The sequence below is a fragment of the Pinus tabuliformis genome, chromosome 1_1 (assembly GCF_031772625.1).
Source record: "Pinus tabuliformis cultivar Carrire ecotype Pingquan chromosome 1_1, CPIR1, whole genome shotgun sequence".
Taxonomy (NCBI): Eukaryota; Viridiplantae; Streptophyta; class Pinopsida; order Pinales; family Pinaceae; genus Pinus; species Pinus tabuliformis.
This window is the reverse complement of record NC_142297.1, coordinates 301,160,589-301,187,577: the sequence shown is the minus strand read 5'-3', so window position 1 is coordinate 301,187,577 and position 26,989 is coordinate 301,160,589.

Genomic DNA, 26,989 nt, shown 5'->3' with positions numbered 1-26,989 from the left:
AGATCAGTGAACCATAAAAGATAAGTGAACAGATGTAAACATGGAGACAAATGGTGGAATTATAGTTAACAAGTCGTCTCTGATGTACCTTGAAGACTGGGATCTCATGGGCAGCAGCAATGGTCTTGCAAAATTGCAACACAAACTACAAAAGACAGTGCACATAAATGATACAAAATTGGAAAATGACTATGTTGGTATGAAGAGTTCCCGTATGCAGCACCCCAGCTAGAGTTAAAATCCTATGAGGGTGTGTTTTGTGTTAACCGAGAAAAGCAGAATGAGCATTATCGGTGGCATGAAGTGGTAGTGACAATGAAGCAAGAGCTGGAAGAAGCGTTGCAGGAGACAAAGAGGGAGCTGCAGAATGAAATACATCACTCACAGGAAGTTGAACCACGTAGCCTAGGCAGCGTGTATCACCGCACCGATGAGTGACTCAGAATGAGTCACGATGATTGTGTTGGGGGCCTGTTGGGTAGCGAAGGTCCCACATAACAGTTTTGGGGTATAAAGCCTACAAGTTAGGATAATAATATTGTAAATCTCTGAAATATGTGGAGAGTGAAATGTAATAGGTTGAGTCAAATGGTTGTCCACCTAAGAAATAATATAGAATAATAGGAAGTAAGTAAGCCTACCCATGGTCAACAGACCATAGGAATGTATAAATAAAGCGAGGCTCTAAGGGTAGAAAGTAGCTCATGTTGTGCATGAATCTTGGTGTTGTGGTTGGGTAAAGAGAGTATTTTCTGCATCTGTAAGTCTGAGTCATTGGTGTTGGTAGACAGATAGAGGCTCCGCAGCTGTGTGTGCAAAGGCCTGGTAGACACCACAACTATGTGTGTAGACCCTTACGACTGAGTCCACAGGGCATATCTAGTTGTATTGGAAAAGAGTTGAAAAAAGATAAGTTTATTCTGAAATACTGTGTTGTTTATGAAATATTATGGATCTGTTTAATTTATGATTTAAATATATGTTTGATCTGTGCGCTTATGCTTGAGTTCTGAGTTTATGCAAATCTATAGCATTTCTGGGTGTGCGCATTCGTTATCTCTATTAAATGTTTGCTTAAAGACTGTAAGAAGTAGATCTGATCTATAACAAACTAAGTATTAATAAGTAGTAAGTATTTGCCTTGTTCCATATCTACACAGAAGCAAAGTGGCGCGAGGCCATAGAATGGTACACGAATCCTTTAAGCCACATGAAGACATCCCAAGGGTGTGAAAACCTTGTTCCAGCACCCTCCCCTGCTACCTATGGTGAGACCTCAGTATGTGCTTTGCACACTATTGCTGAAAGGGTCGATAGCTATAGGATTTGTTTGGCTAATAACTCTTCCAAACCTAGGTCAAGCCCCAATAAGCCAACAGGTACCCACAAACTAGGGAGTTGTTGCAAAGAAGACAATGGTTGCAGTTCATTGAGAAATTTAGCGGTTTCCACAAAGAGGTAACTAAGACATTTGCACACTCCTTCGATGGAATGGACACCAAAATTGGGGACATAAAGCTCACAATAACAGAGTTTATGATTGTTGAGTCCACTGAGTTACCAAAGCATGGAGAAAAGTGGGTTAAAAGCAGAGGGATTGATAGCGTGGACTGGAAGGTTTTCCTCAATAACCCAAACATGGACACAATAGTCTACAAAAAAGGTATTCTAAGCTCTACTCTTAAAAATAAATAGAGAAACTTATTTCTTGTGCTTCAGAATTTTATCACTTGTGAGGGTAGGTTTGGACAAATGTGCTTTTATCATGTTAGAATGATGATGCACTTCCTTGAGGATCATCAAATGAACTGCCCCTATTTTTCTCTTGAATAGCCTCAAAAAAATGGCTACAAATGTTCAAAAGAAAATTTAATGCATAGAAAACACCATGTACCATCATGGTTTGGTGAAAATATTGGTCGAATTTTACCTTCGAAGTACAGGGGATGACTGCAAAAGTCTCTTAACAAGGAACCACTTTGAGGAAAAATCCCCAGAAAAACCATGTAACACCAAGGCCGTCAGAGGGAGAAAAAGAACCATAGAAGTGATAAAAGGATAGGCACCTCAAACTCAGACAGAAGTAACAAAAGAAGAGTTGCCTATAGTAAATATTTTGCAGAGAATGAAGAGGGGAAACCCTATAATAAAGAAAGCTATCATAGGTAAAGAGGAACTCTCACAAGCTAAAACCTCTCCTCTAAAAGAGAAATGGAAGAATAAGAGGAGGAAAGTGCGAAAAACACAAACCCCAGTGTTGAGAAGGAGAACAAGGTTGAGCACAACTCAACAAACAACCTCAAAAACTATATGACACATTAACCTTGAGGAAAATGAGAAAAATGGAAAGGATTCAACTCAAGAGAAACCAATAGAGAAAGCTCCAATAGAGATTGATCCAATAGAGAACAGTCCAACAGAGATTTAGCCAATAGAGGATGAGCCAATTGGAAGCCCTGGGAATTCACCAAAAGGGTCACCAAGATCATCACCATAGCCTCACATCTCACATCTAGTAAGCTTGATACATAGTCTAGTTACTGACCCCACACAACAAGAAATATATGTTTAGAAAATCTTTGGCAAAATCACATAACCAATCTTTTGTCGACGCGTTTCGAACCAACAAGTGTGGTTCATCGTCAGGACAAGTTGAAGAACCAATCCGGCTCAGCTTGTTTAAATAGAGTGTGCAGAGACTCCAACGGCTATATTGCCAATGGCTAATTAGACCAATAGTCCTAGTCAAACCTCTAATATTCCAGATATATCATTAAATTATATCTATTTATGAATCATATTTATTAAATAATCTCTATATATTATTATTCCAATATTATTTAAAAACAAATAGTATTAAATTACCAATTAGTTACATTAAAGGACATGAAAGGCGTCTATGTCATTCCCTGTTCCTGTGGGACCCCTTATATTGGTGAGACTGGTTGCTCTATCAATCAAAGGATTAGCGAGCATTCGGCTGACTTAAGGCATGGTAGGACCAAGTCCTCAGCCCTGGCTGAGCATGCAGGGAAGACTATGCACCATGTATGTATAGAAGAGGCTCAAGTCATTGCCAAAGTTGTGCGGTTTCACCATTGCAAATTTAGAGAGGCCCTGGAGATTGAGAAAAGGCCGATCAATCTTAATAGGGATGATGGCTGGAAGATTAGCAGTTGCTGGGTCCCAGCCTTGTCTTCCTAGCCTCCTCATTCCCCTTTTGTTATGTCTTGAGGTTTCCGTCTTAAGATTGGTTGTTAGCAGTTAGTCCCCTTTTTCCAGGGTTTCTCCCCGTCAATCCCTGCATCCTATAGTATTAGTGCGGTTTAGTTTGGGTTTTTGTATTATTAACAGGTTAATTTGGGTATATTAAAATTATATTAGATTTTTGTTTCCATAATTTCTTTATTTATACATTTATATTTATTATACATTTAGTATTGGAATTCCCTTTAATTAATTTCTTATATATTTGATTAGTAAAAAACCCTTTTTAAACCTTATAAGGAATAATATATTTCCTATTTACATAGTTAATAATTTGTATCGATTAAATAGTGATTAATTAACGAATATTATTTATTATAAAATTGTGAGATAAGATCTAATTTTACCATTAGACTTGAATGATAAATAAGATAATATTATTAATAAATTTATGATAATAATATTGTAATTAACTATGTTATTTACTAAATACTATTTGTTTATGTCTTAATAATGGTGGAATTATTAAATATAGATTATTAATTATTATATATAACGTATTAATTTCGAATGGGCCATTATATTTAAATAATAAATAGAAATTGATATATTTAGTTTACCAAGGGACCATTCGATTTAATTAATTATCATTAAGTAATATACAATTACCTAATGTAACTAATTGGTAATTTAATACTATTTGTTTTTAAATAATATTGGAATAATAATACATAGAGATTATTTAATAAATATGATTCATAAATAGATATAATTTAATGATATATCTGGAATATTAGAGGTTTGACTAGGACTATTGGTCTAATTAGCCGTTGGCAATATAGCCGTTGGAGTCTCTGCACACTCTATTTAAACAAGCTGAGCCGGATTGGTTCTTCAACTTGTCCTGACGATGAACCACACTTGTTGGTTCGGAACGCGTCGACAAAAGATTGGTTATGTGATTTTGCCGAAGATTTTCTAAACAATGCTATGGATCACAGAAGTCTAAATTCCTTAGGAAATATATGATTACATAGATTCACTGGAAAGGAAAGCAACAACAACAAAGGAGACCATAGAGAGCCCCGGAGAAGGAAACAACAAGGTGAATGAGCATTCGGACTCAAACATTTTGAACTGGGAGATATTTCAATTAGAAACACTGAATCAATATCTTAAAAATGAAAATCAAGCCCTAAAAGCATAGAGTGAGATACAATTCACCGAGAGTGATAATTTAATACTACATCTAAGCTTATGGTATAAGAAAAACAAGAAGTTGGAGAAGGAGAATAGAATTATGCAAGGAGAGATAATCAATCTAAAGTACAAAATCCTAACGAGGAAGCCTAGAATTCCAATCTCTACCAAAAAGAAGAAAACAATGAAGCAAGGGGATGACAAATAAGAGACACAAGCAGAAGACAAGGAAGAAGTGTATGAGGACATACAACATCTCGAGTCTGGTGGAATGTAGTGTCTAAAGATTGTCCTACCATGACATCCTTTTGCCCAATAATCCTCTCTTTTTCATATATATTTACCACTTAATAAAGCCATATCTACCAGGTTTTGATGAAGGTATGCATTAGTATGATATCTTGTTCATATTTAGTTGTATACCCTAGAGTTTTAATTAAAAGTTGTAATTAGCTACCAAATCAATCTTTTTCTGCAGCTAGTCCAAGATTTTGTAGTTGTCTTCATCGTTCACAAGGTTCCAGATTTCTAGGTCAGTAACGAAAGGTGTGAATGGATATACGATGACTTCCTCATGGATACCTTCATATCCACTCAAAATTTTTTGCTAAAAGATGCACAGGAGATTACGGTCAAAATTCGAGTCAACAAACTGAACAACGTAGAACCGAACTCAAAATCAGTTGAAACCTTATCGTTTTTCTTTCGAAATAACAAAACAAAGGTTTCACGATATAAGTTTAGATAGGATTAATAGATATTAGGCTTAGGATCTTCATACAGTTATGCAAAGAGACCTGTTATAAAGCTAATGGCTGCACTATTATTTCGGTGTGCACCAAATGATATGTTTTCTGAACAATTTGTGAATTTCATGTGAATGAATTTGGTTTTTGTGTGCAAGGGCTGTACTGATTTGACGCTCTAAACTACTATGTGGAGGGCCCCTACAAACAGTGGTAGGTTTTAATCAAATACAATCTGATTTTGTTTAATTATTCAATTGCTCTGTTTTGTGTGGTAATTCTATATAATGATCTCGAATTGTTATCTGCATAAGAACTTTAATTTGCCTTGTACCTAGATTAGAGCATTATTTACTTTGTTTTATACATGGTACTACATAGTTATTTCCTTTGGTTATCATCCAACATAATTGAAGTGTGTTCAATTCATAGATGTTGCTTGGATTACTTTGTTCGAGTAGAAATTGAACAAGTGAGAAGACCTCTCCTAAACACTTGAGTTCAACGGTATTCCTTCATAGCTGCTAGAGTAAGGTTTCATTTTGCACTTAGAGAATTAGGAGCTGTATTAAAGAGATTTAAGATCAAATCCTAACAATCTAACTTAAGTAAAATCACCCTCACATCATCCACAAATTGATTGGATAGAGATTAATTCCTAGAAAACTTAATCAACATCCCTAAGAATTACAACACTGATACAATTGACAAACATCACCCCATCTTAAGTTTAGACCTTAAAAATTACATAACAACCTAGTAAAAAATTTCTAAGCACATATTGTGCAACTATAATTCATCAGTATACACACCCTGGTTAACAATTTATGATTGCCAATTCAAGGACATTGAATTTACCAAACACTTAGAAAGGTCAACATGGTGAAGGGCGACAATATACTGAAGTACTTGACCAAGTTCAAGAAATGTCGGGATGAGCTTGGAAGTTTCGGTGTTACATTTGTTGAAGACAAAATGATGAGCCTACCACATCTATGCCTTCCCAATAGATAGCATAGTTACCGCGACCCAGTTATTGGGAGGGAGAAGCTACGAGAGTGTAAGAGGTTGTGGTTTGACTTAGTACAAGAAGTGATTTAGAAGATCACCAGATATGGATCATCATCCAAGCATAATAATGAGGAGAACTGTGCCTTAAATGGAAAGGTGAAGAAAGCAAAGGGGAATTCATCTGATTCCAAATTATATTCTAATGAGGGCGACAAGAAGAAGGAATTCTCGAAGATTAAATGTTTCCACTATCAGTAGATGGGATACTATGCCATAAAGTGTGCACACAAGAATGTCGATAAGAAGCCCTTATGAGGGGTGGCAGATGAAGCTCTTGATTCAAAATTCAAACCATATTTCACCCTCATCACTTGAATGGTGACATCAGTGATGGGTAGTGTGTGATACCTAGATAGGAGATCCTCATTCCATATGAATGAAAACAAATATTTCTTCAGTGACTTGGAGGAGAAGGACCTCCAGACGCACATCAAGATGGGAGATGATGGGGTGTATAGCTCGACCCACATCAATACACTTACCTTTCATAGGGAGTCTCATACTCCTCTAACATTAAAATATATCATGTATGTTCCAGTCTTAAAGAATAATTTGGTTTTAGTTTCCATTTTGGACGACCGTGGCTATGATGTGATATTTAGAAAATGAAAGGCTTTCCTTCATCACATAGCCTGAGGACAAGTGAAGTGGATTTCACTTCGGGTGAATAACCTCTACAAATTCGATGTAGAAGACTGCACTTCTTTGAGAACTAAAGAAAAGAAGGTGTAGAGACAAGACATCAGTGAGTTATGACATAGAATATTAGGTCACTTGCACCATGAAGCTTTGAAGATCATGAAGAAAATTTCTATAGGACTTCCCAAGGTTACACTAGAGTAGAGAGACACATGCAAAGGGTGTACATTGGGGAAGTATACAAAATATTCCTTTCATGATAAAGTCAATCGAACGCAGGAAATCGTTTATTCAGTTCACTTAGATGTGTGTGGATTGTTCTCAACAGCCTTGACGACCAAGCACAAGTATTATGTAATATTTGTTGATGATTTTTCTCATAACTGTTGGATTTTCTTCATGAAGAAGAAAGATTATATGTTTGCTAAATTGTACGAATTTAAAGCACTTGTCAAGAAATATAATAGTATGAAACTTAAATATCTGAGAAACGATAACGATGGAGAAAATGTGTCGAATAAATTCAAGAAATTATGTTCATCAGAAGGCATTAGAAAGGATTTAATAACACCTCATAACCGATAGAAAAATAAGGTGGCTGAAAGGAAGAATAGAAGTATTGTAAGAGTTGCACAAGCAATGTTACATGATCAAGGCCTACTATTTCACTGGTGGGTTGAAGCATGAAACACAACTATTTATTTTCAAATTAGAAGCCCTTTTTGAATTCTCAGAATGAGTACACAAGAAGAAGGTTCTTAGGTAAGAAACCAGATGTGGCACACTTCAATATATTTGGTTCATTAGTCTACTATCATGTTACCAAAGATGCACATAAAAAGATAGAGCCAACAATTGAGTTGTGCATATTTGTGGGGTACATTGATCACCTCAAAACTATCAGGTGTACCTTTCATCCAACAGGATTACAGAGGTTCGTATAGATGTGAAGTTTGATGAAGAGAAGTCAATGGGATGTTCCCTTGAGAGGGAGCTTCAGTTACATGCAATTGAGGAGCTTCTATCACTAAAGGAGGAATGTCATGTTGATGTTGAAAACCCATAGTTAGAGGAGTAGAGAGTGGAAGAACCCACTCATTCAAAGAATTCTAGAGATGCAAGGAAATGCACCGAAGAGATTGATAGGTTGATGCATGATTCTAGAGATAATATGGGAGCACCGACATCGCAGCACAGGTAGACGAGGTCACTAGATCGATACACTGGCTACATGGCTATGATGATCGAGAGTGTAGACGTTGAGCCATTTTCATTCGAGGAAGCAGTGTAACAACTAGAATGGGTTGATTCCATGGTTGAGGAGTATGACTCCATTATCAGAAGCATTGTTTAGGAAGTGGTTTGAAGTGCAGTAGACAAGTCAGTGGTGAGTTCTAGATGGCTTTACAAGGTAAATCAAGCAGCAGAGGGGAGTGTGTAGAAACACAAGGGTAAATTTGTGGCTAAAGGATTCTCTTAGGTGGAGGGAATTGATTACGATGGGACCTTTTCTCCAGTAGCAAGGTACTCCTTTTCACACAGTCAAAAGGGTCTTTTTCACCTTTATTTACCCTACATTAACTATCAATCCAGGAACGATTTGTTATTTCAATGAGTGTACTCAGTTTGAGGCGATCATTTGTCAGTGTAATGCTAGTATTATAATGCTTAAAATACAAGAGTAAAAGGATGCTTGGAATAAAATCTACTTTCAGAAAGAAACTTAAAACTCAAATCATGCACTCAAAAAGCTACGACAATGTATCAATCAAGGGTATAGTAGTGGTAACTCTTCCCTTTGTAAACTGATGCAATTAAAAAGCAATCAAGGAAAAGATCATCAATCTTGCAACTGGACAACATATTTTAATGTTCACTACAGTTTCATATTGTTCTCCACACCAAAGCAATGATAATTCAAATGACAAGAAATGGAACATCAACTAATCTATTTAATAGAAATTGAATAGTAAAGCCTTAACCTACAGGAATGAATGAAGCAATAACTGTATCCTATAGGAATTGAGTAACAATCTTTACTTTAGAAATTATTTAAACATCAAACGGAAATAAGACAGCAAACTAATCGAAGTGAAATATGGAACAACAACTTAAATCAAATGTAAATGTACAACAAACCAGATCAAATATTACACGCGGCACTCCTATATTAAAATGAACAACAATCTGAGCTTTGATATAATAAGTGTGAATCTTGGGTATAAAGGAACAACAATTGTGATCACAATGGAACAAAAATCCCAAATGAATAGCAATCACGTTTAAGAGTAAACCATAGATAAATACAGTAATACCGATTTATGAATATACAACACTGTTACTCTGTAATCGAACAATAATGGTAATTTGTAAGGAACAACAATGTTATACTATGATACCAATCGTTAAAGGAACAACAATGCGATATAAAGTTAGAATGAATAGCATAACATTCATGTTGCAGAGAATAACATTACTTATTCAAGTAGAAACGAAATGTAACAGAACCAATATGTAGAATAGTATGGAACATCAGAATACTGAACAGAGCGGGTAAAATAAATCAAACCACACACGAATCGGAAATAATGGTACAGGAGCAAGTGTTCCACCAGGGCCGAGCCCTTAGCCTACAGGGATACACTGCTTAAGATTACTCTAGAATCAAAGATAGAATAGCAACCAAAGTTTATATATTACGCATAAAAACAGAGTTACAATAATCGCTCTTAGAGAGAGTCGATGATCAAAGTTTCAATTACAACACAATAGTTTTGTCCCTTGGGCTAGCAATGTTGCCTCCTCTTATAGTAGTCGAGCGGAGATATCAATGATACAGCGAATCGTTAAGGTAGCGATCCCTCAAGATCAAAGGATCCTGAGGGATTCGCCATATTGTTAGTTCTCGAATATATTCTTGTTCTCTTATGCCAATTTGGTACCTCCTCTTCCTTTTCCTAGCTTATACGCTCCAGTTTAGATTTCCTTGTTTGGATACTGTGCCCCATCAAAGGGACAACAATTAACCTTGTCTTGTCTTTTCCTTTAGAATGGTGATCTTCCGTTTTCTCCTTTTTCTGCATAGGAAAAGGGTAATTATTATTCATTATACGTTGCATACAATTCTTCTAGATTCTATCATAATCGTTTTCCATATACTTATTTCATAATGTAAAGGAGTTATGAATTCAAGGAAAATATGACAAAGTGAGTGGTAATTACATACCTTCTCTAGGGCTCAACACACTCCCTAGCTTACCCTTTTTCATGCCCTCGTGAAAACATTATAATTGACATGCAAGGTAGTGAGGGAATAGGCTGGAGAAGGGATCTCATGAGGTGGTCTACAACCATGGTTACTAGCTAGGAACTTGAAGAAATGTCATGTCTGTCCTTTAGGCATTTCATATAAGGCTTGATATCCTAGTGCAGGGTGCCAAATAATTGGACTTCTAAATCTACAGCCTAACCAAGATGGTTCTCTCAAAACGAGGTCACCATAGAGACTCAGGCGATCAACAACCAGCTTAAAGTTCTCGTAATTAAATGGTTCTTGGTTTTGAATGTTCAGATTAGAAGTCTGATATCGAAACTTAGCTGCTACTATGGCAAGGTCTTTGATGGTAAAGAAATATTCTATCCCTTGTCGTATGACTATTGTGTGGATAGGTCCCAATGCTTCAATTACTCCCTTAGTTCTCATTAGGCTCCTATGTTTATTCCATAATTGTTGTGGGTCTCTAGGTTCTCCTCTCACCCATAATATAATCCATTTTCCTGTCTTTGAAAGACATTATAGGCTTTAAGCCACTTTATTTGATTAACACCAAAACATATAAATGCCTGTAGTTGGACATCTCCCACAAAAGGGCCAGGGTTCTGATCTGTTTCTCCATCTAATTCCAGATTTTGCAAATAGAATTCACATAACAGGTGTTGAACTTTCTCCCCATAGTGCTTACAACAATTTATGAAGTCATCAATAATGTTTATTTCTATAGGGACTCTTGCTTTAACAGCTTTAATTTTCAATTGTAAATATCTTTCAATTAAAAACAAAGCATAATTCCTAGCAGGTGCCCTGCATGCTAGAATTTCATTGTACAAAGAGCATAGGGTATCCATTTGTTTGATGACTATATCTAGTCTATGAGTTACCTTTTTGACTCTTTCTTCTTCCTTTTGCCATCCTTCGAAGGCCTGGCTCTCGGATAAGTTAACGTCCCTCAGCTACTGTTGTAATTTCTCATACTTTTCTCAAGAGACAGTCTACTCTGTAAGTTTCTCTACTGCCTACTAGGTTTGCACCAAGTCCTTTCGTAGAGTTACTGTCCTCCGGTCACTATCCCACATAGTAGTTGTAAGCGAAAGATTTACTTGAATCTTCTTATTACATCGTCTCGTACTTATGGTTTGAATTTCCTTAGAGGATGACGCCTCTGTCTGAATTTCCTTGTCATAGGCTGATATATCATCTGTTTGTACTTTGACATGGGCAACGACCGGGTGCTGTTCCTTTCAGTTTTGATTAGCAAGCTAGTCATGAGTCTTCTTAATAGTTTTCTTAAGGGGTTTTTTCTTAGCAGTTGTATGCTTTATCACAGAGTTCCCTTTTGTCTTCTTATTCATTTTCAAAACCCTTATCTGTTGCCGAAGTTGCTTAATCACGTTAAGCAATCTTTGTTGTTCCTTTCACAATCTTCTAATTTCTTCTATTTTCCTGGAAGGAACAACCATTTATTTACTCGAGCATGGACTTTGTTCCTCAAGTGCTATGGCTTCCTCTTGGAAAATTTCCTTATCTTCTTCTCGAGGGACTTCTTCAGTGCTATGCTGATCAGGTTGTGCAGGGGTAGAAACCCTAGCCTTCTCTGTTGCTTCCTGGGTAGCCTCTTCTTCTACCCCTTCTTCATCATAAAATTCCTCTGGTGTGTTCTAACTAGGAACAGATTGTTCCTCTTCTTCCACATCAATCTCTTTCCTGGATATAATCTCATCATGAGTAGAGTGATCCTCTTCTCCTTTATCTTCAGCACAGAGTTCTTTGGATGCACTTTTGTCATGAATAGAGTGCTCTTGCGGTCCTTCTTCAATGTGGGGGTTAAATGGGCTATGAGCTTGGGCATATTTGCCCATATTTTCTAGAATTTTCACCATCTCATCTTCTTGGAGTGGGTTTTGCAGTAGACTTCTACTGTGTTGCTCTGCTTCCTCTTCCTCCTGACCAGATTGTTCGGTATCTTCCCTCGGTTCTTTATCATTCTTCCAATTAATTTTCGTTCTCCCCACCTTCCAATTTTTGGGGTTCTTTGTCTCCAGAATCATGTATTTCTATAGGTTGACCACTGTCTTCCTGGAAATTCCTCAGCATTCCACTGATTCTTTCCATTCTAACATATTTCCTTCGTTTCAGAGGTCTGCTTGATGAACCGGTGTCATGTTTCTGTTTCCGGGCTGGCAAGGCAAGTCCTCCATCTATTGTAAAATTCAGTTCCTCCCAGCTACTCTGTTGTTGGGCAAGGCTGCAATTGATTATCAGCCCTATTAAGCCATGGTGACTTACTACCAATTCTAAATGGTGAGACTTCTTCAAGCTTCAGGGGACATCATGCAATAAAGAATTTAAAAACACAGGCAAATTCACAGTGCACTTTTGTTTTAACACAGCTAAAAGTTTAAGATGTGATGGTCTTACCATGTCTTTCCTCCTGTCACAAGTGATGTAGCTATAGATAATCTTCACCAATTCCACCCACGGCTCTCCCAAGGTTGCCGGTAAAACTCCCTTCCCTTTTATAGTCAGGCTCTGCCCTTCATCTTGGAAGATTTTCACGGCATCCTGCAATCTCACCATTTTCAGGATCCACACTAATCTTGTGGCCGGCAGTCATAAAACTTCTACAATTATGTTGTCAGTGAGTTCTATCTGTCTTCCTGTCACCATTGAATAATTCTCATGCAGGTTCTGTAAAAATTCAATTGCCACCGTTTCATTGGATTGTTGTATGTGGTTAAGGTAAACTAGCCATCCTGATCTTGCTAATATCTCTCGTGCGACATCAGAAACTATCAATACCTGTGGCTCCCTGTGAATTGATCTTCCTCCCATGGTTAGCACACTATGAAAGCATAGAGATAATAATGGAACAGTAAGCTGTTCAAATTTTAGCTAGCTGTTAAAAAACCACAGAGAATATGTCGGAACAACAAGCTGTTTGAATTTCAAACTTACTACTAATTTTTGCAGAGCGAAACATGGAAATAACTTCAAAGTAACAAGCCATGCATATTGGAAAACAAAATACCGCTAAGCATTTCATTTCCCAAGTCATTAATTCTTCCAATTGATGAGCTGACACGTATGTCAGAAAATTATGGGGATTACCTGTGCTTCCCCCCCGCATTGTGATAGGCTGTCCCCGACCGTCAAATGAAGGAGCAGTGAGTTGAACTACCATAGTACAGAGTCATTAAAGAACAACGTATGCAGAGATGCCATGTTTACAGTGACGAGGGGATTACCGAAATCGAGGCGTAACATAGAAACACTTAATAAATAAGGAAGTGCCATGATATGATGCGATAATTTGGAGGATAGGACAACTAATGTGCACAAAAGGTCTGATGCGGTCATTATCGACTTTTTCAGTCATAATTGATGTGAAATTGATTTTGATGTTTCAAAAGTTCGGAAGGGGTATATACATAATCTCATTTGAATGATTTATAAAGATATAAGAAGAAGGGTTGTATAATTGCTATTGTTGTATATGAAATCTAACTTCAATACCATCAACAGAGCTCTATTGCCCACAGGTTTCCATAACCTTGACAGAGTCGTTTATTTCACACTTGGAACCATAATCCTTTGTGTATGCATAGGAAAGTGCCATGCAATGTCAGAGTGGAGGCAATTATGCTAGCTTGGTAACCAGATGAATCACAATGCCATTCAACAAGAAGGAGTGAAAGGTGGGCAGGTCAGCTCGTGATGACCTCCTATTCCAAGGACTTTTTATTTTTCTGTTGTGCCTCTTGGATCATATCCCTGGTGTGGTGGCCATAGTGGGAATGCCACTTCACTTTCTTCCTTATGATCATGGTAGGTTGGCTCTTGATGAGACCCCCTATCCTTCATCTGAAAAATCATGTTAGCAATCATATAAACATTTTCCTTTTATATAACACTTTTCCTATTTATATACAGAGGGTGGTTCAACACTCCTTAAGAGTAGGGATGCTGGAACAAGTCTTAACATCTCAATAAAAATAAAATATACCCTTATTCTTATGATAAAAGAGAATTATGGGGATTTAGAAAGAACCATCATGATAAAAATAATAAATCATATCGGTATTAGTAGAATAATGACATCAAAGTGATCAATAATTGTGTCCTCTCGTCTTTTCTTTTATCAATTCAAAGCACTTTCTTCTAAAGATAATGATTTTTTTATGTAATTTTCTAATTTTGATATCCTCTAGTTTATGTGTTCATTGCATAGATGTATAGTTGTGCTTTAGATGACCATGACTTTAAAAAATGGTTTAAATGATAAAACACACAAAGGAGAAAATGCACCCTAAAAAGATAGAACAAGGATCGCACACAAAATCGCAAAAAGAAACTTGAAACTGCTATTCATTTAAAGGAACAACACCTGTCCCTTAATTGGAACAGCAAAGAAAACAGCCGAAAACAAAAAAATGCAAAAATGTTGAATTGTTGTTCCTTCGGAAAGGAACAACAGAAAACGAAATTGTTGTTCCTTTGGAAAGGAACAACAAAAGATGAAAGTGTTTTTCCTTCGGAAAGGAACATTAGAAAATGAAAGTATTGCTCCTTCGAAAAGAAACAGCAGAAAAATGAAGGTGTTATTCCTTCGAAAAGGAATAGAAAAAATGAAATTGATGTTCCTTCCGAAAGGAATAGCAAAAATGCAGAAGTGTTGTTCCTTCGGAAAGGAACAACAAAATGTAAAAGTGTTGTTCCTTCGGAAAGGAACAACAAAACGTGAAAGTGTTGTTCCTTCGGAAAGGAACAACAAAAATGTGAAAATGTTGTTCCTTAAAAAAGGAACAACAAAACATGGAAGTGTTGTTCCTTCAGAAAGGAACAAAAAAAGGGCAGAAATGTTGTTCCTTTGGAAAGGAACGGAAAAATGCAAAAGTGGTGTTCCTTCGAAAAGCAACAGCAAAATGGGGAAACTGTTATTCCTTCAGAAAGGAACAACGAAATGCAAAAGTGTTGTTCCTTCGAAAAGGAATAGCAAAATATAGAAGTGTTGTTCCTTCAAAAAGGAATAGCAAAGTGTCTTCAAGGAATAGCCTTTCGCATATGGTTTTTTGTCTTCTTCCTGCCCAAGGACTACTCCAATAGTTGTGCCTGAGGCATCTGATGAAATTTGAAATGGAAGGTCCCAATTTGGACCTCTGAGTACTGGTGTTGTTGACACAAGCTTTTTCAAATCCTGAAATTCACGGTCACATTTATCTGTCCACACAAAGTCAACATTCCTTGTTAGTGTGTATAGAGGTGTAGCAATGTGAGAAAAATGTTCTATAAATCTTCTATAATAACCAAAAAAATCCAAGGAAACTATGTACCTCTTTCTGTGTGGTGGGAGTGGGTATTACCAACATTATTTGAATTTTGGCTGGATCTACCTGTATCCCAGCTGTTGAAATATACTGACCTAGGATGAGGCCTTCAGTCATCATCATATAGAATTTTTCATGGCTTAGGCAGAGTTTGGTAGTTATACATTGTTGGAGCACCTTTTCCAGTGTACCTAGTGCTGGGTCGAAATCATCTCCGTATGGTGTGAAATCATCCATATATACTTCGAGCCCTTCATTTATTAAATCTGAAAAGATACTAAGGATACCCCTTTTAAATGTGGGAGGGGCATTGCATAGAACAAAAGGTAAGACTCTGTAGGCAAATGTTCCCCAAGGATAGGTAAAAGTAGTTTTTTCTTTGTCTTGAGGGGCAATCTGAATATGACTGTATCCACTGAAGCCATCCAAGAAAGAAAAGAATTTCTTTCCTGCTAATGTATGTAATACCTGGTTAATAAATGAAAGTGGAAAGTGGTCTTTTTGGTTTTCCTTATTTAATTCTCTATAATCTACACAAATCCTCCACTTTCCATTCATCTTTGACACCACTACAAGTGGAGAGACCCATTTACTATTGGAGATAGGATAAATAAAGTTTGCATCTAAAAGTTTTTGTAGTTCATCTTTCACAATGTCTTTTAGATGACGGTTAAGTCTTCTTTGAGCTTGGCGAATAGGTCTTGCATCTTTTTCTGCATAAGTGTAGTGTGTACATAACTGGGGATCGATTCCCTTCATATCTGGATAATCCCATGCAAATTCTTCCTTATATTTTTTTAGTAGCTGGATCAGTTTCTGTTCTTGTTTAGGAGTCAAATTACTATTAATGTTTAAAGTTTTGCTTGGCTCAATCTCTACATTTTTACTATTTGAAACAGAGGTAGTAGGTATCGTCTGGTCATGAGTTTCTTTGAGAGGATCTTCTTCCGATTCATTATCAAATGCTGCCTCTATCATGTGACATTGTATATGAGATCTAGATTAAGCTTGGTTAATGAAATTGTTAATAATATCATCTTCTGTTTGATCTTTGAAATCAAGGGAATCTTCTATAGTTAATGGGGACCTAATATTTTTGATAAGGTATGATACAAGATTTTTGTTAGTTTTTGTTATTGTGATGCTTGGCTGGGCTGGAGGAAATAAGGCTAGATTTTTTATATTAGTTCGTGTAGTTATGGTCATAATGCCTTGTCGGAAGCCAATGTAAGCATCAGCAGTTGCAAGCCAAGGTCTGCCTAAGATTAATCGGTGTCCATCAAGTTGGTTTTTAGGGTTTATTATCAGAAAGTCAACAGGATATTCCTAGGAATCAACAGATACACTGACATCATGTAGTGTACCTTCCGGCCTAACCACTGATTGGTCATCGAGTTCTAATAAAGTGGAGGTTGGTTCTATTGATGTAATGCCCAATTTTCGACAAGTGGTAGTTGTTAAGATATTAATTGTAGCCCCTAAATCGACTAAGGCTATTGAAAAGGTTTTTCCACTGATTTGTACTATTACTATTGGATTTCCTAGGTATTCATATTTGATGGGTGTTTCTTTTCCTGATAATAGGTCAGATAAGGTGCCAAATACTTGAGCTGTTGGGTTATTTGTTATTCTCCTCCTTGGTTTTTTTATACATAGCTCTTTGATAGTCTTTGCATATATTGGGATGTCTTCAATGGCTTGGAGGAGTGGGATTTTTATGTACAGGTTTTTAAGTTCTCCCAGAATGTCAAAACTAGGATGTTCTATAGGTCGTGGTGTAATTAATCGTTTTGGGAATGGGGGAGAAGATGTGGTTATTTGATCATGAGTTTGTTTTGTAGCCACATCTTTGTCTTGTAACGGTTGTTCTACAGGTAACCGATTTTCAATTTGAACTTTTTTATCTCCCTCGGTTTCTATAATGCGCCCAGATCTTAATTGAAGGTCATTGCATTCCCTTAGATCGGTTTCTATCTCTGGTGCTTCACTTATTTGAGTAGATTGAACCAGTCTATTATTTGGATTAGGGTTGGGTTGGGCTGGGAGTTGCAGTATTAAGTTAGATTGGGGGTTTTGTTGCAATGGTGGTAGTGTAGGTTGAGGGAGCGGAATGGTTCCTACTTGCTGATTCATCTGTCTTTGCCAGTTTGTTTTCCAGGCTCGACTCTGTGAAGTAGGAGGGGACCATTGTGCTGGATATGCATTGTTTTTCCAATATGGTGGGGCATAGGGAAAATTTGGCCAATTAGATTGGTTTGTTTGATTCGTCCATGGTGATGATGAAGGAAATGGTTGTTGTGGCTAGTTTTAGAAATGAGGTTGACTTTGCCACATTGTATTATATTGTTGAGCATGATATTGTGGAGGCTGAAAAGAAGAAGCTAGATCTAGGAACATACCTGATTGTCATGGCTACCATTGACAACACTGATTAAGTAGGTACACCGGTTCTGGTTCTTCTTCTGCTTGTTTGTACACTGCTTTCGAGCTAGGAAGTGAGGGACAACTTTCTATAGAGTCGTCTTTTGTACAAACGGCACAAGCTTGGACTGCATCTAATGGGCACTCTTTGTGGCTGTGTTTCTTTCTACATCTGGGACAGAAGATTGCTAGATTTTGCTTTGCCTCTGCTTGTTTCTGTTTAGCTTGCATAATATCAAGTTGCGTTGTCAAAGTTCCCAATATATCAATTTCGAAATTTTCTAATAAATTTCCAATTTCTGTGCGAGTTACTCCTTCTCCAGAGATCTTGTTGTCCCTTTTAAACCTGTCATGTTCTACTGGTTTTAGCCTTGTGCTTCCTCGTGAGCTCCTGATACATAAATCAATGATGTTAGCAAAGTCCTCTTGATAGATGTTTCCTTTTCCCATAATATTCAATGTTTCAATCCATTGTTCCTTCATGCCTATAATTAATGTTGCTTTTAATACATTATCAGGTAAGGGTAATGATACATAAAGAGATCTCTGAAGATTATACCGAAAATGTTCAACATATTCTTCTAGTGTTTCATTAGGTCTAGCTACCATCTGAAATATTTCATCTCTTAACTCTCTAGATCTACAATAATCTTGATATTTCTTTAGAAAATCATCTTTCATCTATTCCCAGTTATTTATAACACTTCCACCCAACCCCATAAACCATTGTAAAGCAGCTCCTTTTAATGTAGAAGGAAATAGTTTCAGCTTCTCGGGATTAGAGGTATAGTCATATCCTCTGCATAACACATCAAATTCAAACAAGAATGCATCTAGATATTCTGATGTTAGGCCATGAAATGTAGGGATATGCTGGAGAGGAATTGCCTTCATTGGTGCATTGGTTGCAGTGTTTGCAATGGGATATTGCAGTGTGGAAATTTGGGTGTTTGGCTGGTTCTGGGCCATTTGGTCAAATATCTGCCAATAACCTTCCGAAATTTCTAGGAGGGTATTCCTAGGTTGGCTAGATGGGGGGGGTGGCTTTAACAGGAATGGCCTTAACAGCACTTCATTTTTCTGGGATGATGACAGTCCCTAGTGTCTGGGGGGAATTTTGATTTTTGGGGTTCTTCAACTTTGTTATGAATAATTTTTACAGCACTTCCCTTATCTGGGCTACTTAATGGCTGAATTATTCCAGGAGGAGATCATGGTTCTTCGGTTTCCCCTGTTTCTCCTCTTCCTTCACAGAAGTTTCTAAGGTTCCCTTCTTGCAATGATTTTGGGCTAGAATTCTCAATTTCTTGAAAGTATTTCTCCTCAATTTGACTATGCACCTCAGCAAAGGCTACAGATGGTGATCCTGTGGCCTGAAGGGAACTAGTAGCTTGTCTAGAAGCAACTTTTCTAGGTCCTATTGAAGGCTGAGACTCTGCTTTCCTCAGGATTTCATCTATGAAAGTTGAACAACCAAGGGTCACTAGTCCCTTAGCTTTATTAAGCTTGGGTAGTGGTTTAGGGTTCTTTCCAGGCTTTTTTTTCTTAGTCATGCACACAAATCAAATACTGATTTCTACCCAAAACAACAACGAATTTGTAGGGAAAAAGGCAAAGGAGCAACGTTGTTACATGCTCCATACGTAGGTTCTTACCTTTTGTTTTCAAAACCCAATTCTTTCCTACCAGGTACTTACAGTACTCTGAAAAGGAAACAAATGGCTACACTCTTTCCTGGCAACGGCGCCAAAATGTCGAGCAGTAAAAAGGGTCTTTTTCACCTCTATTAACCCTACATTAATTATCAATCCAAGAACAATTTGTTATTTCAAAGAGTGTACTCAATTTCAGGTGGTCGCTTGTCAGAGTAATGCTAGTAGTATAGTGCTTAAAATATAAGAGTAAATGGATGCTTGGAATAAAATCTACTTCCAAAAAGAAACTTAAAACTCAAATCATGCACCAAAAAAGCTACATCAATGTATCAGTCAAGGGTACAATAGTGGTAACTCTTCCCCTTGTAAACTGATGCAATTAAAAAGCAATCAAGGAAAAGATCATTAATCTGGGAACTAGACAACATATGTCAATGTTCACTACAGTTTCAGATCATTCTGCACATGAAAGCAATGCTAATTCAAATGACAAGAAATGGAAAAACAACTAATCTATTTAATAGAAATTGAACAACAAAATGTTAACCTACAGGAATGAATGAAGCAATAACTGTATCCTATAGGAATTGAGTGACAATATTTACTTTAGAAATGATTTAAACAGAAAATGGAAATAGGACAACAAACTAATGGAAATGAAATATGGAACAACAACTTCAATCAAATGTAAATGTACAACAAACCAGATCAAATATTACATGCGGCACTCCTATATTAAAATGAACAACAATCTGAGCTCTGATATAACAAGTATGAATCTTGGGCATAAAGGAATAGAAATTGTGATCACGATGGAATATTAATCCCAAATGAACAACAATCACGTTTAAGAGTAAACCATAGATAAATACAGTAATACCGATTTATGAATATACAACACTGTTACTCTGTAATCAAACAGTAATGGTAATCTGTAAGGAACAGAAACGTTATATGATGAAACCAATCATTAAAGGAACAACGATGCGGTATAAAGTTAGAATGAATAGCATAGCATTCATGTTGCAGAGAATAACATTACTTATTCAAGTAGAAACTAAATGTAATAGAACCGATATGTAAAATAGTATGGAACATCAAATGACTAAACAGAGTGGGTAAAAGAAATCAAGCAACACACGAATCGGAAATAATGGTACAAGAGCAAGTGTTCCACCAGGGTCGGGGCCCTTAGCCTCCAGGGATACACTGCTTAATATTACTCCAGAATCAAAGATACACAACAACCAAAGTTTATATATTACGCATCAAAACAAAGTTACAATAATTGCTCTTAGAGAGAGTCGATGATAAAAGTTTCAATTACAACAATAAGTTTCATAAAAACCACAATAGTTCCATCCCTTAGGCTAGCAATGCTACCTCCTCTTATAGCAGTTGAGTGGAGATATAAATTATACAGTGAATTGTTAAGGTAGCGATCCCTCAAGATCAAAGGATCCTGAGGGATTCGCCATACTGTTAGTTCTCGATTATCTTCTTGTTCTCTTACGCTGATTTGGTACCTCCTCTTCCTTTTTCTGGCTTATACGTTGCAATTTAGATTGCCTTGTTTGGATACGGTTCCCTGTCAAAGGGACAGTAGTTAACCTTGTCTTATCTTTTGCTTTAGAACGACGATCTTCTGTTTTCTCCTTTTTGTACATAGGAAAAGGTTAATTATTAGTCATTTTTCGTTGCATAAAATTCTTCTAGATTCTATCATAATATTTTTCCATATACTTATTTCATAATGTAAAGGAGTTATTAATTCAAGGAAAAGATGACAAAGTGAGTGGTAATTACATACCTTCTCTAGGGGCTCAACACTCTTTAATGAGATATATTCTAGCACTATCGGCATAGATGAGATGGAAGATGCATCAAATGGATGTGAAGACAAAATTCCTCAATGGTATGATTTAGGAAGAGGTGTATATTCAACATCCACAATGTTATGAAACCATCTCATAGAAAGATAGAAAATATAGATGAACGCCTTAGAAATAAGCCTCTTCGAGGGGGAAACCTCCTTTACATTACAGAAATGAACAATTCTTAGATGATTCAAATGAAAAAACTTCCTATCTATATATAGGATTCTAAGGGGTCACAATATAATCAAGCTGAGCTAACAATAATAATATAAAGGCACAAAAATAACAATAGACGGATTCTATCGGGCACAATAATGACAATATGGGGACAATAGGGGCATAGCAATAACAATAAGGGATACAACGATGATAGTAATGGGGAAATCACTAGTATTATAGGGACCTAACATGCCCCTCTCCTTCAAAAAATTGTTGTCCTCAATGCTTGAGTAGTTTTGGATGCTTCTGATATAAAATTCTCATCCTCCCATGTGGAATATTCAACGGGTAAGTTCTTCCACTTAATAAGATACCTTGAAATTGATTGATTTCATAGATGTCGAGTTCTTGTTCCTTTTAGTGCTTCAGGTTCCAATATGATTTTTCCTTCCTCATCAAGTTTTGGAAATATTGTTTGAACTTGAAGATTGTCACATATAACCTTCTTTAAGCATGAAACATCAAAAACTAGGTGCACTCAGGAAGCTACAAGAAGCTCCAATTTGTATGCCATAGTACCTATCTTTTGCAACACCTTATATGAACCATAATACTCTAGTGATAATTTATTATCCTTCTTAGCTTTCTTGAGGGGAATTTGCTTATATGGTAATAGCCATAGGAATAACCAATCACCTACATCAAAACTTCTTTCAATATGATGTTGATCTACTTACTGTTTCATTCTATTTCGTGCCAAGGTGAGGTTATCCTTTAAGTGTTGGATAACTTTTTGCTGGTGCTTGATGTGATCTTCCACTGCTTGAACCTTACAATTTTATCTTAAATATGATGTGATGGATGGTGGCCGATATCCATAAAGTGCCATAAATGGGGTCATTTTTCTTGCAATATGGAAGGAAATGTTATACCACCATTCAGCGAGAGGCAACAATTTGACCCATTGTGCTTTTTTATCAGATACAAAGCAACAAAGATATTCTTCCAAACATTTGTTTACTATCTCAATTTTCCCATCAAATTGAGCATGATAATATGAACTGTGAGCTAACTGAGTACCAAGACAAGGAAATAATTATGTACAAAAATTTCTAGTGAAAATGGATCTTTCTCATTTACAATAATCTTTAGGTTTCCATGTAGCTTTTGAATTGTTTCCATAAATGCAGTAGAAACTGTACTCACTTTAAATGGATGAGATAATGCACAAAATTGTGCATGCTTGGTAAGCCTGTCAACTACCACCATGATAACACTCTTTCCTTCAAACTTCGGTAAACCTGTGATAAAATCCATTGGAACCTCCTCCCAACGTTGGATTGGAATGGATAAAGGTTGTAATAGTCTTGGGGTCTTAATTGTTTCAACTTTATTTTTTTTGCAAACCAAACATCCTGCCACAAACGTTTGAATATCCAATTGAAGGCCATCCCAAAAGAATCCTTCTTAACCCTGTGGTAGGTTTTTAGAAATCCTGAGTGCCCTCCTAAGGGAGAGGTGTGCAATTTCCTAAGAATATTTTGTTTGAGTTGGGAATTCTTACATAGGTATAGCCGACCCTTGTACCATAACAAATATTCTTTCTAGCTAAATGTATCAGATGTACTGGGATCTTGTTTTATCTTTCGAATGAGTTTCCACACTTCCTCGTCATTATTCCATTCATCCCTTGCTTTATTTATCTAATCTAGTTGGATAATAGAAATGGCGCAAAGAAATTCTTCCACATCCTCATCCTTTCTTGAGAGTGCATCTGCCACAACATTTTTCTTCCCTTTTTTGTAGATTATTTCAAAGTCATAACCCAACATCTTTGTGACCCATTTTTGCTACTCTTCTGAAGATAATCTTTATTCTAAAAAGTATTTAAGACTATCATGATCTGTTTTTACCTTGAAATGTCTTCCCATTAGGTAGAGTCGTCATTTCTTAAGTGCATGTAGTATTGCCAACATTTCCTTCTCATAAATAGCTTTGTGTAAATACTTTCCTTTAATTGGACAAATTTAAAAAGCAATGGGTATTTCTTATTGCCTTAAAATAGCACCAATTCCATTTCCTGAGGCATCACATTCCACTATAAAGGTTTTTGTGAAGTTCAGTGTAGCTAAGACTAGTGCTTGGCACATTGCCTCTCTAAGATGTTGAAGGGCCTTCATTCTTCTGGAGTCCATGAAAATGCATCTTTATTCAATAATGTTGTTAGAGGTGTTGCTATTCTCCCATAATTCTTAACAAAATTGTGATAATACAATGTCCACCTAAGAAATCCTTGTAGATGCTTTATAGATGTGGGGATTTTCCATTCCTTAATGGATTTAATTTTGCTAAGGTGTACCTTAACACCTTCATGAGATACAATATGACCCAGATATTCTACCTCTTGTACTCCAAAGAAACATTTGGATATTTTTGCATATAATTATTTCTCCTCCAATAGTTTGAACAGCATGTCAATATGTTGGACATGATCCTTCCAAGACTTGTTGTAGATTATTATATCATCAAAAAGTACTAACACAAATTTTCTAAGGAAGGGTTTGAAAATCGAATTCATCAAACCTTGAAATGTAGAAGTTGAATTAGTAAGGCCAAAAGGCATGACCAAAAATTCATAATGACCCTCGTGACTTCTAAATGTTGTTTCTGGAATGTCTTTAGTCTTCATTCTGATTTGATGATATCTTGAACGAAGATCAAACTTGGTGAATTAAATTGATCCATGCAATTCAACCAATTATTCACTAATGACAGGAATCAGAAATTTATCTTTAATAGTGAGCTTGTTGACCTCCCTATAACGTTATGGAACCAACTCACAAAAAGATAGAAAAGATAGATGAACGCCTTAGAAATAAGCCTCTTCGAGGGGGAAACCTCCTTTACATTACACAATTGAAGAATTCTTTGATGATACAAATGAAAAGAATTCCTTTCTATATATAGGAGTCTATGGGGTCATAATATAATCAAAACCGACATAACAATAGTAATGTAAGGGAAAAATAATAACAATAGTGGGATTCTATGGAGCACAATAATAACAATATGGGGAATACATGGGCACAACAATATAACAAGGGGGTTGTACTAATAACAATAAGGTGTTACACTAGTAGTATAGGGATCTAACATGCTCTTCTCATTTAAAAAGTGTTGTCCTCAACACTTGAGTAGTTCTTGATGCTCCTGTATAAAATTCTTGTCCTCCCATGTGGAATCTTCAACTAGTAAGTTCTTCCACTTGATGAGATACTCTGAAATTGATTGATTTTGTAGCTGTCGGGTTCTTATTTCTGTGACTTCTCCAGGCTCCAATATGATTTCTCCTTCCTTTTCAAGTTCTGGGAATATTGTTTGAACTGGGACCTTCTGCAACTTTTGAATGAGTGGCCACTCATCTTCGTCCTTCTTCCATTCATACCTTGTTTTGTTTATCCAATCTAGTTGGATAATAGAAATGGCGCACAAAAATGCTTCCACATCCTCTTCCTTTCTTTGTAGATGATTTCAAAGTCATAACCCAACATCTTTCTGACCCATTTGTGTTTCTCTTCAAAGGATAATATTTGTTATAAAAAGTATTTAATACTATTATGATTTGTTTTTACCTTGAAGTGTCTTCCCATTAGGTAAGGTCACCATTTCTTACATGCGTGTATTATTGCGAACATTACTTTCTCATAAATAGCTTTCTTGAGGTGTCACACGGAATGAGTCGATCTTGCGGACAAGATAGACCTTCCTAGAATCTAAAGAAGACCTAATGACAAGCAAACCAACTAGACACTATCTTTCTCTAAATATGCTTTGATAAACAATAGCAAACAAGTGTTTTTTAGGGCCTACCTTTGGTCCAACGCACACTTGTGTATGCCCTCGCTCCTTTGATCCAAATGAGCTCCTTTTCGTGAATCTGCAAACACAAACAAGGCAAACAACTTAAATAGCACTTGAAAAGCCAATTCCATAAAACATATTTAACATGAAAGTCAAGGAGTCCATGAAACAAATAACATAAGATACTTGTTGAGAAAAATGAGTTTGATTGTATTAATTGAAAAGAAGAAGAACCTTACAACCTTTGCCTTGACGCTGTACAAGCTCCTCCCAGGGTCCAACAAGATGTCTCCTCTACTTTCACAAGTTTCACTCACTCTCCAATGGAACCAAGAGGTATGTGATCTCTCCTCTCAAGCTCAACCAAAGAGTCTTAATTTCACCAGCATTTACACTCAAAATGTTCAGCTTCTAACCTCTCTAGTCCTCACCCCAATGCCTGTATTTATAGTGCAATGGAGGGAAGTTACTAGGTCCTCCTTCAAAGGGATAAAGCCCTCCTTCAAAGGGATAGCTCCTTTAGTCAAGGGATTAGCTCCTTCTCTTTTGGGATACATGAACCACCTCAGAGCGAACAATCCACATCAAAATTCCTTCTAGAAAACTCTAGAATTAACCTAAAGTGAGTTTTTTAAGATAAAGCTTGCACCTTTTTGACTTTCACAGGGGTCCGCACCTACATCGTTAGGGACAGAGCGGGTAGGTATGCAGATTTTGTACACAGAAGGTGCGGGACCGCAGGTGACCATGAGAGAAAGTGTGGAACTAGAGTTACATTGATTTTTAATGTCTTTCTCCCACTTCCAAAGCTTGATTTGAAGAGCTGAGGTCTTAGACTTGCTTAGGAGGATAGTACAAGTGATGATAGACCCATACTGACTGCAAATATTCATGGTGACGATATTTTAGCGTAACAGATTGCCCCCTAAAGTGCGAAGTCTGTAGTAGATGAGGATTTCATTTATCATATAGGAAGAGTGAAGTACTTTATCATTTCGAGGATCATCTTGTGGAGAGCCCGGTCGGAACCTGTAAAAACATTCAATGCAAGATATATATATGAGATCATATCATCACTGAGGTAGGCATTCCCATACTCAGATCAAAACTAACTAGAAAACTATCTACTGCTCTGATATAGGAATGATCTTGTAAAACATCACAAGTATGGACTCATGTGAACACAATATGGACGCAGCCATCTGTTTATGAATAGTCCACAATACAATGAATACAAAATTCCTCGCAGCCTGGATGGTAGAAACTAGATCCAGGGTCTTCATTTCTACTTCCCGAAAAAGTACGATTCTATCCATGCGAATAAATGTGTTGATGTCAAACATGGTAGGAACCACTTGATTACCAGTCAATGATGTAAATTGTTAACAAGTGTGAGAGAAACCAGCAGTGATGTCAATGGCTCTCAAAATACCCAGCACAATCCATGAGATGTGAGTAAATGTGTTGATGTCGAACATATCACGGAATTCTTCGATCGAAAGTCAATGATGTAAACTGTCCTCAAAGGCGAGAAACCTGCCATTGAGGCATG